Source organism: Meleagris gallopavo, chromosome 7, assembly GCF_905368555.1.
Source record: "Meleagris gallopavo chromosome 7, MGAL_WU_HG_1.1, whole genome shotgun sequence".
Lineage (NCBI taxonomy): Eukaryota > Metazoa > Chordata > Aves > Galliformes > Phasianidae > Meleagris > Meleagris gallopavo.
In genome coordinates this window covers 4,055,661-4,067,748 of record NC_139410.1, presented here as the reverse complement: position 1 = coordinate 4,067,748, position 12,088 = coordinate 4,055,661, and the positions used below count along the sequence as shown (strand labels likewise).

The 12,088-nt window shown below is 39.6% G+C and overlaps 1 long non-coding RNA gene across 3 annotated transcripts in view; it reads left to right on the top strand.

Moving 5' to 3' along the window:
* The window catches only part of LOC146543927 (uncharacterized), a 69,308-nt gene that overhangs the window by 8,929 nt on the left and 48,291 nt on the right, over positions 1-12,088 (top strand). For all 3 annotated transcript variants that reach the window (XR_014884367.1, XR_014884366.1, XR_014884368.1), the window contains exon 3: positions 3,568-3,656. This is a non-coding gene — a long non-coding RNA (uncharacterized LOC146543927). The remainder of the gene's footprint in view (positions 1-3,567; positions 3,657-12,088) is intronic.

Genomic DNA, 12,088 nt, shown 5'->3' with positions numbered 1-12,088 from the left:
AAGCTGGCTTATGCCCTGGAAAATGACAAATCACATCCCTTCCAAAAATCTTGATTATCACTTAAATCCTTGTGTTCACAGTGTTCACCAGATTCTGCTGGAGTTCCAGAGAGCCATTCTGCGTTCAGATGAACTGTGATTAAATTCAACTGTCAAAATGAGAACACACCTTCAGACTATTAATTAGTATTGCTGGAAGCGCAGCGCTCTTGTCCTTCACATGTAGCCGCTTTGGGAGCCAAAAACAAATCCAGGGCAGTCACAGTTTGTAGAGATATAAAGCAAGGCATCAATGCAAACCAGCAGTGAGAAGCTGAGAGGTGTCAGTGTTGCAGACAGACCCATCGATATACAAACGTCACATATGGGCAGTTGCACAGCTCACGTTGCCAACACACGACGTGGCTCAGCTCTAGTAACCAGGTTTTAACTCTGGGAACCAATCCTCCTACAGAGAGTTACATTTCGGCAACAAAGTAAACGGAGGGATTGCATGGCTAATTTTCCTCAAAGTCTCCAAAACGTAAAAGGCATCTTAAAAAGAAACTTCGCATTTCATCTTGCAGCTTTCTGCTTTTTAACTGCTCTGCCCTTGAGCCATGGGAACGTGCTTCCACTAATTAATGATTCATATAAAGAATTTATAGGAAGAGTAGAGATGTCCATAGAGAACATCAGGGCTTTTTCTTGGTAGCAGAAGCTACCAAGGAACTCCTCTCATTTCATTTCCCCCTTTTCAAGGACCTTTGTTCAGTAATTCCCTCCCCAGACACACACACTCCTTAAAATCAGTGTCTCTGTCCACAGACTGCAAGCACCCCAGCTACCCGAGCTGAGCTAGTGGCAATGCAATCCTCTCTAACCAGCACCATGTAAGCTAACAGTCACGGTCACTAAAATCTCAGCATACGGGACCTGTAATATTCCTGTACATTAATGAGCATCCTACAGGTCTTGTCGTATTTGAAATGCTTCAGTGCCATCTCTGCTACGGCTTGAGCTGAATCCTGTAGCTAAGCAACAGCAGCCACAGCTGGGTAATGATGTGGCAACGGCAATTTATCCTGCACAAAACCTGTCCTGGATGCCAGCTCTGGACCACTGGCCCCAGCTAATTCTTACGTCTGACCACAACTTAGCGTGTACTTGGCTAAAGAGATTCAGACTGTACAGTGCCAGATGGGAAACATGGCAATTAATAGGCAGTGCCAGCACCGGGGGTGCTGCCTACCAGAGGACTGCTGTAACAGGAATAAAAATAAATCTACCTCTGCATGAACACGGATGTAGCAGGTGGCAGACGTTGCATGCAGGAGGCAATTCAGAAGGAAAGCAATACTTCAAAGCTGGGTGTGTTAAGCACACTGTTAAAAAAATCTACTAATGCCTTCAGCAGACTTCACATTAACCCCAAAAGCAAAATCAGCAAGTAAGGCTAGGACAGCAGATCTTAACTCACTGTTACTGAGAAACATATCTAAGGAAGGGATCTCACCCAGAGGAGGGTTGCAGGTTCCCATCTGCAGAGCTGGGAACTCATGGTTTTCTTTGCTAGGAGAAGAAAAGTAGGATAGCATCAGTAAGGTTAAAGAAATATGGATGGGATTGTTTACTAAACATTTAGAGAAAAAAAAAACAAACACAGTTCAACCACGGCTGGTTATAGAACTGCTGTATCGGATTCTATGATTCTGTGACTTTGAGATTGAAGAGGAATTGTGGGAAAGAGTAAATAAAGACATAACAGAAACAAACATTTAACAGAAAGCTGTTTCTTCTCGGGGCCTTGGGGTAAGGGTCAAGCTGTAATTCTGTCATTTAGTGCTGTCCGCTAAAATCTTGGCTCTGAAAGCATCACCTTCACCCTTGTCACAGCCACTTGTTAAAACCCTAACTCTGAGCATAAATAATGTCAGCTCAGATGGTGTTTGTTACTCTGAGTCAGACCTTCTTTCCAACACAGTCAAGCTGTATTAAAGACCTGCAGGCATTTTGTTGCTTTAAAAAAAAAAAAAAAAAAAAAAAAGCATGGAAATTAACTTTTTTCATCTGAACAGAGCTCCAAGGTATGAATAAAATGCCATTTGGCAGCATTCCTGAAGCGAAGTACACGCACCATCAAATATTACTGCAGCCTTGATATATTCCAGCTGCTACTGCCCAGCAGACAGGCTAATGCACTTCTAATGTCACCTTCACCCTGTTTTTCTTAATTTATTTGCAACCATTTATGAATTAAGCCTCGCATCACATTCATGCCTTAGAAAAGGGCCGGTCTTGAGGCACAGCAGCTCAGTGGTTAAGATGCCAGGCTGTAACTGAGGGCTTTGATGTAAAGCTCTCTGCCTGGCCTTGGGGAAATGGCTTTGTTCCCACCTGAGACAGGGTCACAGGTCTTGTCCTCTAAAGCAGTGAGGACAAATACATTGATGTGTGCTAGCTAGGCTGCCCCCAACTGCTAGGAGCTGCTTTATTTTTAGGTCAGAAGTAGAATTTCTGTCTCTTTTTCAGATGGAGTCAGGCAGACCTACAGGGCCATGCAGAAGCTCGGTAGCAGATGCAGAACTACAGAGATTTCTAACTCAATGCCATAAAACTGTGGGCTTTACTACTCACTAGAATTCATATCATCTTACTTTCTCAGTAGCAAAATTCATATTTCTTTACTGTGGAAACAAAAACTTTCCATTATAGGTGCCTAAACTTTGATTCTTGACTCCAAATTTAGAAACCAGCATTATCATCAGTGACTCAGCTGCTCTCCCTGCTTTCCATTAGGATTTACACAGGATCTAACAGGGACATTAGCCTTAGGCTATTCCCTTTCTAGCAGGAGACATCTTTATGGGGGCAGATGCAGCTGATTTGCAGAACACACTGAGAGAGGACTACGTGAATGTGAAAATCTTAGCTGGGTTCAAAGAAAGTACTGAGAAATTCATGAAGGATGAGACAGGGGGTAAGGCATCTTGCTCATACAGCTGTGAGCTGCCAGCTGCTGCAAGGGTACCACAAGTGGGACCTCTGTGAACCCCTCTGCTTCTTAACAACTCTTTCCCTAAGCATTCAGTTCTTTTCTTTCTACTGTCCATCTGCTACAAAGCTGGACATTCTGATACAGCCACAGCAATTTTTTCATTAACAGGGAGACCTTAAACTGTTTTAAACAATGCATCAAGTTTAACTGTTTCTTCAAAATCTTTTCAACTAACAACACCAGAGAAGAAGAGACATTTATGTTTTAAGTGTGCAAAGCTCTTTTCCCATCTTCCTGAGCAAACTGACAGACATAATGTATGGTATGATCTGATTTTAGAATTATCATGTATCCAATTTTTCTTTTTTTTTTTAATAATTAAAGGAAACTGTAACTAACCTTTGATACCATTAGATCATACAATTAAGTAGTGGCTTGCTTAAAGATCTCTGTCTTTTGCCCCACATAAAAAGAATTGCATCTACAAAGGAAGTCTTTTGAGATTTTATCCTTGAGGTTGTTTAACAGTTACTAACATAGAAAAGGTATCCTTTTCCTATATCTGAACAATTTTTTTTCTTAATCTACAGAGATGAATACAAGAAAAGTTGCTGCTTGATCTGGGGAACTATGAGACATTCTCTACTCGGTGAGATCTACAAGTTCTACACCCCTCTAAGTAAGTGAAAAATAATTAGCTTGAGCTTTTGTCCCTTCTCTGATGAGAAAAAAATGAAAAGAATGCAGAGCATAAAATAGATTAAATATTATCATACCATCGTTAATTAACATTGATATGACCTATCTAGCTAAAAACCATATATTCTTGGTAGATTAATCATTTTTGGATCTCAAAAGTTATAGTTGAGTAAGACAACAACAATTTTAGAGTCAGAGGGCTTGAAATCTATCACACACTCAGAATTTGACAAACACAATTTGAAAATGACTTATTTTCATAACACACAACAAACCAATTTAATTTGATCCTTAGAGCAAACGGAAAAAAAAAACAAAAAACTTTAGTACTATAGAAAAGGTCTAAGCTGGTTTTCTCAGTTCACCACAAAAACGCTTGTGGAAGAAAAGCATAGCAATACTAAAGATCTATTAAAGGAGATGTTTTATCCAGAATGGCTCAATATTGGCATACACGTTAACATGTTACCCAACCGAGTCAACTACTTAACCCAGCTTTTAAAAATGAAAAAAAAAAAACCCTGATACAATTTCTTATTAATGAATATCAGCTTCCTTAGCATTACAATCAGGGCCAAATAAAATGACTTATTTAGTACAACTACTTGCTTAAGCAGACTTCTTGATCGTTTCTGACCTTTCTATTAGAAGACAAACGTTGTCTTAGAGTATAGAATATAGTTTAAAACTGCAGATTCAGTATGTGAAAAATGCCCAAATTGGTACTGTGTTTGGAACCGTGTTATAAACTGTGATGGTGCTTGACATATTTAACAAGCATCTCAAACACCTGTGTGGGGAAGCAGCTGGAAGTCCTAACCTTACCAGCTGGTCCAAGGTAAGCAATCTCCACTGTTCAAGCAGAGCTCTGTCTTCTAAACTATCAATAAGATTTTGGTTCTTAAGGAAGTATTGACGAAGACAGCACTCACTGTCAGTCTGATTTCTCAGAGAAGCTTTACTTTGACCTTTCTTTCATTGAATGTATATGCGTATGCATATAGTCTATACATACATATTAAGAAAAACCATCACCACCACCCAGCACCCTACTCCAAAAGACTATGTCAAGAAAATAGTAAAAGTGATGAAAATGATGAAGTGGCTCTCCTTTGATTCCTTGGGCACTCATTCAAAATATTAATCTGGTTATCACTGTGGCTGAAATTCAGCAAGGTTGCTAAGTATCTAACTGAAAGCACATGAACAGTCCCATTATGGTGATTCATGGATTTAAAAATAGAAATGTTTAAATGTTCTGTTGAATGCTCGAGTCTAAATGAAATCAATACATGCTATGCTTCTTACTCATGAAATATTAAGGGCAGATGCATAATTTATTGTACTCTGTGTATGTACTTGCACTGGTTATACTGTAATAGAGTTATGCATAATTTAAACTGTATTGTGCACACTTTATGGGGAAAAAATCATCATTAAACTCGGAACAGTTCATTTTTTTGTGAACTAGGCATTTGTTTTATTCTTAAATCCATTCTCACACGTTTAAAAACCCTTTTCCAGAGGAAAAGAAATCATAGCCTCCTCTAAAGCCCTGAGACAGTAGCATGTAGCTCTCTGCAAGCCAGCAGGCAGCACAGAAGTCTTTTGCTGACCTCTGGTGACTGACAGGCAGAGCCACAGCCTGCACCAAACCAGAGCAGACAAATCACAGCTCAGGGTCATCCATCAGCTGCAAAGCTAAAAAATCGCATCTTGTATTTAATGGCGCAGCCAGCTAGACAGGAAAAGAGGGAATCCATTGTATCAAAGCCTACGTTATTTATTCACTGCTGTGAATAACTGTCTTTATTACTGGTTTGTAAGCCATTTTCTGTCCTGCCAATGGCATCGTGGTAGCTGCGAGCCTTCCAGTAATATATAAGGACTTTCTGAGAGAAGTACTCAAAGGCAGACTTTATTTATGGAAGAAAGCACTCTGCTGTGCTCATCAGAGAACGTGTAATTAACCTGCCTAAAGTCAGCATGCATTTAAAAGCTTGGCTTGGCTGGGAGACATAGGACATATTGAGCACCTGCCTCATAGGGGATGACGTTTAAAAGCCTTGCTTCCTTTTGTTGCATCGTGACCTTTCTTCACCCACGTCTGAAGCAGACTCTACTGGAGAATGCTTCTCTCCAGTTCAGACACCTCTGTGCCCCACAAAGACAATTAGCAAGTGGCTACATTCGGTCATTATAGCCAGATCTGCCAGTAGGGATACTGCAGTAAGGCCAAAACTCTTACTGCTTCTCTGTCCCATTTTGGATTTCTTCTGCTGTGAAGAAATGAGTTCAGCAACACAACAGCTACTGGGAAACATCTAGGAATACTCCCAAACCTCACTGCTTCCCAGTCTGTGCATAAGGTGTAGAGATGGCCTGGTTATTTTTAAGCAAATAGGTACTAAAGAAATAATGCTTCTTCCTCCCTTTCCTAACTCCACCACGTATTTCCTCTTATATCTTTCTTATATCTGTTGACATTTTATCAAAGGAGAGCAGAAGCCACCACACTGATGTGTCTGCACTTGCAGCCCAGAAGTCAACTGGGACAAAAAACACAGGGAGAAAAAAAATTATATATATAATATATTATATATACATACATACACACACACACACACACACATACGCACACACACGCACACACACGCACACACACCTAAAGCCAGGTTGAATGTATAGGTCAATAAGATACATGGAATATGAAACTCTGGAAATCTTCCATCACCATGTGATTGTCTTTTATTTGTAATTCTATGGATCCACAGGTCAGTGGCACTATACAAAAGTAACTAACAGCTCATCATACTCTACCCATTTCCAGGTGCCTGTAGCCTTCCTATACCCTTAACAAACCAAAATAGGTCTCCTCTTTTTTTGATGAATCCTCCTTATCCCAATTTCAGACTGATCTCTGCATATGTATCCAGATAAGCTTCGAACTCACTGGCTTGCTGTGCATGCAGATGCACACAATATTAGAAAAATCCTACAAAATACAAGTCATGAATTAGGTTGTTCCACTCCAAATAATTAATTTCCAAGCTTTGCTGAGATTCTCTAAAAATAAAATGCAGCTACAAATGCTTGATGATAGATGGCGCTACATGAACATTTGTTTTTTTTAAATAACACAATTTAACTTGAATATTTAATATTGCATATACTTAACAAAAGTGCCTAAGAAGTGTCAGCATTATATTTCTATTATTTCTTATGCACAAATAAATGATACATTAGGAATTAAAAACAAGACAACAATTAGTTGAGATGTCAGACTTCTTGTGTATTTTGCAAGGATACTGTCACATTTACAGTCAAAGATCAGTCACAGATCAGACACTGTCACTTAGGTCCTCTCCCTTATGCACTGAACATCCCAGTAGCCTAACCTGGCTTACTGCTAAAGGCCATTTCAACTGAGATGTGTTTTAGCCTGCCCAAACCCAGCTCCAGATGATTGTACCAATGAGGAGGTGGTTGTGGGCAGCACACTGAAATCAACCTAATGTATCTAACAATTTCTAATTTTCTGGGTCTAAAAATAATAAAATCAACAGAAACAAGCAGCACTGACAAGTGCAAAACTAGCAGAGATAAACTTCCAATTGACCTAAACATCAGTCCTGGCTGTTGCCTGGCTGCTGGAGGAGAATACATCAGCAAATGACAGGCAGAAGGGGGGAAAACAGCATAAAAAGACTCGAGGGCAAAGAATTAGTGCATCCAGAGCTCCCATGATCAGTGGCCACATTGGGCAGTAAAATACATAGACCCACACTAATGCGAAATGCAAAAAAAGAAAAAGCTACAAGCTTTCTTTCAAAAAACATTAATCTTCACTCTTAATGCCTGCAAGGAAGAAAAGTTTCTACTGACTGAAAACAGTGTTCTCTCTGCCTCTCACACATCTGCACTCATGGATAATTAAACAGCAATCATAACCAGCAAATGGTGTTTTCTTTATTTTCTCGTTTTACTGCTGGTAAGATCAGTGATTGCTTGAAACCAGCCTTTCACCTGCCAGAACAGCTTACACTTGTGACTCGAACAAGGGGTAACCAGTAATGGCTGAGTAGTGAAAGTGCTCACTGTGGAACAAAGGGAAATGAAGAGAGCACTGTGCTTGAGAGAAAACCAGAAAAAGCTGACTCACGAGGTTTCGTAAAAAGTAATTCCAGCTCATACTGTGAGCACGTGAAAGAATAAAAAGTTTGCTTCACTAATGCAAACTTTTCCACTGACAGGTTAGAGAAACTGTAGTCTACAGATGCAAATTGAGAAGTGGGGAACTTCATTACCTCAGGCTGAAATACAGAAGACACAGAATGACAATGCAAGGATACATTCAGAGCAATCACCTTCTGCTCCCACCTTTGAAGCAAATATTCCATTTGTCCTCTACTCCTATACTTTGATTCACACTATACAGCATCCTTTGGGCACGTAAACCACAGCTAAACTGACTGATTTGGTCCTATCACCTCAGTGAGCTCAGTCCACAGAAGCACGCAACAGTTAGTAGAGAGCAAAGCATGGAAAACAGAAACATCACACAGGTCACATCCTCAGCACCCATGACTGCTCTCTGTGGATGCTCTTTCACTGAGCTGCCTTCCCCACGAGCATAATTGCAGCCTTTGCATGTAGCCAAGAGGCTCCAGTCAGCTCCTCAAGGTAAGCCAGTACTACAGCTGCCTTGGGAGCACAGTCATAGCTTGGTCAAAGAAAAAAACTCCAGTATCACCCTGTTCCTTCTCACTGGACTCAGATGTGTTTTCTTGCTTGGTGCCCAGAGCTTCTCTTATATTGTTCTTGGGATCAGTATCCTGTAGTGACAACTGGTAGGGCCCATCTCTGTAATTACCATCCCCACTTCCTCACAGCATTTAGCAGTGGACTGACAGAGCTCCTGGAGGGTTTTTCTTGCAGAATTGAAATGGTCATCATGTAATCTTTCTGACAGTAACTGCATTATTAAATCTGCAGTATAGGAACCAGATTTAATAACACACTTGTTCCAAGCAGAGACAGTTAATTTCCCACTATCCTCTCTTAGCCCTCAAAATATTTGTACTCTAGCTCTGAGTTTTGCACGGGCTAAACAATAATTATAAAATTTAAGTAGCATCTGGGCAATCTTCCTGTCTTGTTTTGCATTTGCTCATTTAAGTTTTCAGATCAAATAAAATTATTGTTCTATTCTCTCAATTTAATTCCTGAAAACTCAAAAAGCCAGAGGAGGGACTGATATGAATAAAAATGGTAACTGTGTTGGAGAGGAACAGCCACTTCCAAGGTCACACGGAAGCATATGTGAGGATCCTGGCAGGCACAGATAAGACTTACAAGACAGTGGTAGGGAGGAAAGAGGACTGATAGCTGATTGCTTTTGTGCAATTACATAAGTCTTGTCTAGTGAGTGGTGAAATACTGTGGGAGATGCAGCTTGCAGTAACGCATTGCCCATGGAATGATCTCCTATATTCCTTAGAGCAGAAATTAAACCAAGAGAGTTGTGTCAATGAGAAATAAATACATCCCTTGGAGTCCCTGGTGCAACAGACGTATAATGATGCTTTGAGCCAGCTCTTCCAGCCACAATAGCAGAATAGCAGGAAAAAAGCAAAGTCTGGCATGTATCTGAGACTCCTTAACTGCAGAACCTCCTGTCGTGGACAACCAGCTTCCAAGGAAGAAGGATCATGAAGCGCTTGAAGAAAGTCATCCTTTTTCAGGTCAATACTTAAGTTAATTCATCCATGCCACGGAGATTAATGCATTTACCATGGCCTCCTACTGCCTTTGTTCAGATAAATATGGACACACTTTAATTAACTGTTGCTATAGAGGACTTGAAAAAAATAATTCATAGAGCAGTTAATCATAAGATAACACATACTACTATTGAAAATCATGGCTGCCTACTAAAGAGAATTGTGCAGGAGTCATTTATGCCCATATTTAGCTGTGAACATCACTTGGTGATGGACTCTGCCACTCTGCATCTTCTGGTCACATAGGTTCCCTTTCATTCCCTTCTCCACATCTCCAACTCTGACATCCATGAACTCTTTCTCAAGCTGTCATTTGCTGTGTCATTTCCCTTGTAACTATTACTGTTTTCTTCTCCTTTTCCTAACCTTCATGGGAAAAAGAAAGTGGGATATTTTATAAACAAGAAACAGAGAAACCAAGAAAAAAAGCATGTAATATATTGCTAAACTTAGTCCTCACTGTCATTTGACAAGCTAGCTCAACTTGGGGTTAATCACACAAACATCAGAAACTCCACAGACTCATAACGCCCTTTCTAGGCTTACGTATCTACCTAGATGTTTACATGCCCAGTTACAGATTACTGAACATATCTATCTTATTCCTACAAGTTTACCACATAAGCCCTGCAACTTGTGAACTATTAGTGTGTTGCTCTCATTTTGGATTGTGTAAACAGTTCTACTGAGTGGAAAAGAATGTGAAAATATTTTGTGCAGAAGAATCAGTCCGAACAAGTACTTGAATAAAACTAGTGTTTGAAAACAAACAAACAAACAAAAAAAGAAATTACTTAATGCAAGTTTTCAGAAATATTGCCAGGCTAATAAGAATTTCATTTCAATGAAAGTAGGGGTACATGTTATTTAAAACTAAGGAAACAATCAGAACAATCCTGTTCTAGAACTAACAAGAAAGTTACCATTTATACACACAAACCTAAGCATCTGTTGTATACAGATAACGGACACAGGGTTGGATGTTTTCCTACATCATCTTTTTGGACAACAGGAAAGCATGAGCTCTCAGAGGAAGGCAGGGAGATTTCCTGAGTTGTGAGAATAACATCAGGTAAATGGATCCACATCCTATTACAGTGAGAGAAGGGGAATCTCAGAAGTGGATGAAATGGCTGTAAAATTTTAATGCTCTTACTGTAACAGTGAGCAGGAACTGAAGATCTCTTTTTCTACAGTTAAGAGAACCAAAATAAATACAGAACTTTGGAGCATTGGCACTCAAGTGCAGGCAAAGTATTTGATAACAAATCACGTTTGTAGAGGGATGGGAAACATTCAAACTGAAAAGCTAGCTTAACTCTTTTAATTGCATACCATAAAGTACTCATACATTCGTCCACCACCTGAAATTCTAGATTTATCTACTGGTTAACAACTAAAGGATATTTGTAACACTGAAATCTAATTTTTGAAAGTAAATGTTTCAAGCCTTCTTCTGCTTGTTCTGTGCTCCATGTTTTTCTTTGTGTATATGTATCCTGCTCCAAGGGTGAAGTTATTCCAGCAGCCTGATAGAAAATTCATCTGGGAAATGCTGGAGGAAAGTATGAGATAGCCAGTGCTTCCCTCCACCTCCTCCTCTTTCTCTTCACTTGCTGTTATTCGTCTGCACAATTGTGTCTTAATTTATCTTAAAAGTATTAAATAAGAACACTGTACCTTCTACCTTCATGCAGATAGTTCAAATTCCAAAGACAGGTCATATAAAAAAATATGACTTTCTCACCTGGATAAGCTGCAGACCATCAGTAAATGCGCAGCATAAAACTCCTCCTGCAGCACATAATTCCTCAGCACTGAGACGAACATACAATAAAGCTCTATTAACTGCTGTCGCCCTCAAGCCATCATACCATTATCGCACTCTGTTTCAGGATAAAGCAGAAGGAGGCCCATACGTGCTGCTTATACAGCTGTCTAGTGCACTGAAGGGAATTACTTACATCAAGTGATAGCAATGAACAACATTCCTTTTGGGGCATTTACATTAAATAATTATGTTTTCTTTAAAGCAAGATAATTATCCTGGAAGAAACCTTCTCTTCCAACTTCACTTGTTAAATATTCACAAAACATTTGGCATTCCCCACTGCATTAAGATCAGATATAGGCTTTGGCGAGCCTTAGAAAAAGATCACAAATAACTACTTATATATTAGACATAAGGAAAATTGTTTTGACCATGAGAGTGGTCAAATACTGAAGCAGGCTGTAGAACCTCTAGTCTTGAGGAGGGCAAAAATCCAGCAAGCTGATTTCTGAGCAGATTAATCTAAATGGACTTAGATGACTTCAGGAAGTCTCTTCAAACCTGAATTATGAGTTTCAGACATTGGTAGAAGTCCTGATCTTGTAGTGAAACTGAGAAAACAAAGTCAAATAACTCACAGCTATCAAAAATGTATACTGAAAAAGCTTATCACGTGCATTTGATAATTTTGCTGTGAAATACTGTTCTACTGGACTCATAATTCACTTCAGAAATGATATTCTCTGGTTTCCTCTCTATCCATATCAGTAATGTTAAAATGCTAGCGTTTTGTAGGAAACAGTTACATTAGCCAGTAAATTTTTTAAAGACTATAAATGGCCACCTCCCTCCCCCCCC